This window comes from Tachysurus fulvidraco, unplaced genomic scaffold (assembly GCF_022655615.1).
Source record: "Tachysurus fulvidraco isolate hzauxx_2018 unplaced genomic scaffold, HZAU_PFXX_2.0 HiC_scaffold_239_np12, whole genome shotgun sequence".
NCBI lineage: Eukaryota > Metazoa > Chordata > Actinopteri > Siluriformes > Bagridae > Tachysurus > Tachysurus fulvidraco.
This window is the reverse complement of record NW_025927102.1, coordinates 1-4,638: the sequence shown is the minus strand read 5'-3', so window position 1 is coordinate 4,638 and position 4,638 is coordinate 1. Positions and strand designations below refer to the sequence as shown.

The window sequence follows — 4,638 nt, the reverse complement described above, 5'->3', positions numbered from 1 at the left end:
CAAGGTTAGTGAGGGCAGTAGAAGATCATTGGAGGAGACATCTTTGAAGAGAACTTTTCTAATAGGATAGAAAGTTGATCATTCTGAAGAACTTTGTATTGATTTACAGTAACTCTTCTTTTTTTAAAGAAGATTTAAAAAGCAGAAGCTAAAAACCCTTCACTATCACTTACAGTACATAATGGATTTTTGGATTTGGTGGGATAATGCATGATAAGTACAAAAAAAAAGAAATTCACTTCATTATGTCTTTCTTGCAGGAACAACAAGGTGGTCATGAAGATTATGAAAACGTGTCTGGTGGGTGCACTAAGAAGCAGCCATTTCCAAACATAAACTGGGAGTCGGACACCAGTGAATCAGAAGATGAGGTGAATTATACAAAAGTGTCATTCACTGCAACATCACACCATAATCCACAGAAGGATAAATACTTTTCAGATGAGGAAGACAAAACTGAATACTCTGAGGTCAAAATTTAAGGCTAAAAGAATATTTATGAATGTGTTTATATAAAGCAATAAGTATCCAGTATTCTATACAGAGCACCATTGTGTGCTTCTATGGGAGTAAGTCTTTTCATTTATCTGTGGCTAAATATTCCATATCTGATTCTAATTTAACTGAATGTTAAATATACATTTTTTTTGAGATGTTAACAAAATGACGAAAACTTTTCTAACATTGCCATGTTGTGTTAAGCGCTAGTTTTTCAAATGTGGGGTTAAAAGCAGTTTAGGTAAAGATGTTTAAAACCTTGCTTACTAATTGTGATTTCCACTCAGTGAATGTTCAGTTTGAAATTAAATAATGACAATTAAAATATTTGAGAACATTTACATTGGTGGTTTTTGTTGATAATTAAAATGGACATTTTTTTGCTCAAACTGTGTTGTAAATTTCTTTATTTTACATCATTGTATGTTATAAATCTACGAAAGTTTTTAATGTAATTTAATTTAGTTTCTTATCAAAATGTGTGCAAATAAGGTTCAATATTTTTGGGGGAAAAGGAAAGTACAACCTCCTAACATTCTATGTTTTTAGTTTTTATAATGTTAACAAAAATATTTGTAAAGATTATTACTAGTATGTAGAACGACTTTTAGAAGCAATAATTTGAAGTATTCTTTGCAATTGGTTTGAGGATTTTTGGCCCACACATTGCTTCAGAACTTTGATGTTTAAAAGCATACATTTATGCAAAGCTCTCTTAACAGCTTTCCACAGAAGTTTAAGGTCTGGACTTACATTTTGACATGGCCAAAATGTTGGTAGTAGGAAAGGTGTACTTATTTTTTCTAAATCTTTTGGATTGTATAAAATGACTACATACTGAAATATATTGTTTTTTGTAGTCATCTAAGTATATTGTTTTGTTTATATAGAAGACAGAGAGGATCACATGTTTATTATTTAGACAGTGGAAAACAATCATAGAATTAAAGAAGGGTATATTTTCTTTTACCCCTTACATTTAGATTTTTAGATTTTGGTTGTTATAATGAGTATTTTATAATGAGTGCTGTTTATGTTTATCTTTGTGCAGACATTTGTGCGGAACAAATTTTCTAATAAAAGAAAATAATATTTCCGTGTGTGTATGTACAACTTTCCTAACACCCCCCTTCCCCCTCCCTGGTTTCCTGTTTGTGACTAATCTTCCGGTATGAACTATTACCATGACTCTTGCATATGCACTGCAAATATCTAAATGTTTGACATAGATGTGGTGGTAATTTGTGCATGGTTAGAACTGTTGCAATATTATCATAAAAAAAATATCAACAATCTATATCTAGTTTATCATAATACTATGTATTTTTTGCAATGAGTGAAGGATTATATTAGCCACCAACAAATGTTCCAGTCTTTATTCTCATTCCACATGCCCATAACATAATACATAAAGAATTTGTCAGATACAATGTGTTATAAAAATGGTGTCTATGAATCATATTGCCAGCATATACATATATACATATATCAGAAAATGAAATTACATTCTTAATGTCGAAGAACAAAAATGTTTACAGTATTCTCAGTATCCAAGTTGCTTTTCCTCACTATTTTATCTGGCATTACAAAACACCTGTTATGTGTTATAGTAACTACTTCTATGTTTTTTTGACTATTCTACACAAGCAGCATAAGTAAGATTCAAATTAGCCAAGCCTTATTGAAAAAAAAAACAAAAACAAACAAACAAAAAACTAAACAGCAGTAACAGCACTTTTGCATAGTAGAAGTAGAAGACTCTGTCTTCTGTCATCATTACATTTTTCGACGCATTTTGAAATCTCCAGTGTTGGTGTAATCATCCTTATCATAATGAGAATTTCAGGAAAAAGACAAATTAAGAATTAGCACAGCATTAAAATACCCTGAGCTGAACCAGTGCAGTTTTATGAACTAGTTAGAATATTTGTGGTAGCTGTTAAATGCTAAACAGAATTGGTCATATCAATAATATATATTATTATATACTTACTGCTAAGTGGAATCCTGATATATAGGATTTTGGTGCACTGTAATGCAAAGTTTACAAAAGGAGAGAAATTAAGACATAGAGATGGACAGAGAAAGAAGGCAGAGTGAGATACTGTATGTAGAATGTTGAATGTATTTTTAACCGCTACAGTTGTGTTATTTATTAACCCCTTTGCTTTATAAATATTTCAATCAAAATTATAATCATAATATTACACTAATATTATTTATATGTAATAAGCATTGTATATTTTTATGTTCTGTAGGTCTTATGTGATTATAGAAAGGAAACATTTCAATTTAGGCCTATAAAGGGTAATGTACTGTACAGTACTGTACCTCTTTGGTGATGGAAAGTGGGGTTTAGAGAATCCTGCAGATGTGGCTGCTGCACTGCCAATGTTTGTTCTGTGAATTATAGTTTCATTTTCTATTTAGGATTTTTAAAATAAAAGCATTTGTACAAAAAACATTTCTTGCATAATACCCTGCACTATTCTTGACTTATTTTATGCAAACTAATTTAAAATATATAGATGTTGATATGTTCTATACATTTCATTAAAAATATTTTAAAGCATTGTATTTAGAGTAAATTGACAAAATACAAATGAATCTGATCTGATTGGTCAGGTTCAAACACAATCACATTCAAAAGTATTAGAACCACAAAATTTTTTGATTATATTGTTTTTTTCGTACAATAAATATCAGAATATTTGCTACGTGTTAAGCAACTTGAAACATGGCACTTGTATGGGTTTCTTGTTGACCAGGTGCAAAATTAAATAGCTATGAATGTTGACTCTTGATTTGAGTCCTGGGTTTTGCCTGTGAAGTCTGCATTTTTTGTTGAAAAGAATAAAAAAACAGAATTCTAAAGTCTACAGAAACATTTTGTCTGCCAGTTTACAAAGAAATGCATGCAATCTACTTGGCAGGAGCTTCATCATGCAACAAGACAATGACCCAAAACACACTGCCAACTGATAAACAATCGCCAGACTGTAAACCAATGGAACGTGCATTTCACCTCCTGATGAGGAAACTGAAAGGATTAATCCTCAGCAATCAACAACTGAAAGTAGTGTACTGTGTAATTGCTTTTCAAAACATAAGCAAGTGGGGTTAGTGTCTTTTGTCTAAATTGCACTGTACATAAACAATGTTTTAGACTATAGGTGCCAAACTCGAGGCCTGTGGGCCACATCCGGCCCGGCGTACAATTATATCCGGCCCGCGAGATCATTTTATATAGATCTATTCGCTGATAACACACAAACTACAGATCCCATAATGCAGTGCAACAGCTGCCTTGCAGAACAATAGGTTACCTGGGAACATTCCCGCATCAATCAAGACAAGCGTCTGTTGCTGTAAAGTCAAAGCTAGCCTCTAACAATGGCGAAAGGCAAAGTTGTATAGTTGTAGGCTGAGTATATGTTTAGTGACTTTGTGGTAAACCCGTGTGTCTTATTTGTGGAGCTAATGTAGCTGTAATTAAGGAATTTAATCTAAGAAGGCATTGTGCTTGCTTGTGCACCTTGTGCATGTTTGGTAGCATATACAGTATCTGTGTGAGAGGCTGTTCTCAGTGATGAAGATTAACAAAACAGCACACAGGAGTCGTCTCAGTGATGAACACCTGCAGTCCATCCTGAAAATCTCCACAACACAGAACCTTACACCAAACCTAAACCAACTTGTTGCCAAGAAAAGATGCCAAGCATCCAGCTCTGAGAAAATAGCATAAGAGCAAAAAATACGTTTTGATTTGTTATTTGTATTTTTGCGGAAAAGTATAATTTTTTTGCAGCATGTTCATAGTTGTAACTTGTATAATTTTGACAAGGGATATTTTGATGGAGTATTTTAAGTTATATAAAGTATACTTTTATGTATTCTGGAATAATATGGCTGTCTGTTTTTATTCATATTTATGTTAAAAAACATTTAGTTTTAGCGTGTTCAATAAATGTTTATCCTGTTCGGCCCGCAACCTAAAGCGTGCTTTGAGTTTTGCCTCCCTGTGCAATTGAGTTCAACACCTCTGTTTTAGACTCATGGTATCTTAAGTGTGTAACCTAGTGAACCAGAGTTAATGTATCCAATGATAGAGACTTAAGCACTTCTGTACATCGCTCTGGA

General features: G+C 32.7%; 1 long non-coding RNA gene across 1 annotated transcript; it reads right to left on the bottom strand.

Annotated features, from left to right (window-relative positions):
• Positions 1-615: 615 nt before the first annotated feature.
• On the bottom strand, positions 616-4,630 carry LOC125140570. The gene is made up of 3 exons (XR_007139807.1): positions 2,830-4,630; positions 2,492-2,528; positions 616-2,322 (listed from the first exon to the last, which is right to left on the bottom strand). It is a non-coding gene; the product is annotated as an uncharacterized LOC125140570 (long non-coding RNA).
• Positions 4,631-4,638: the final 8 nt, after the last annotated feature.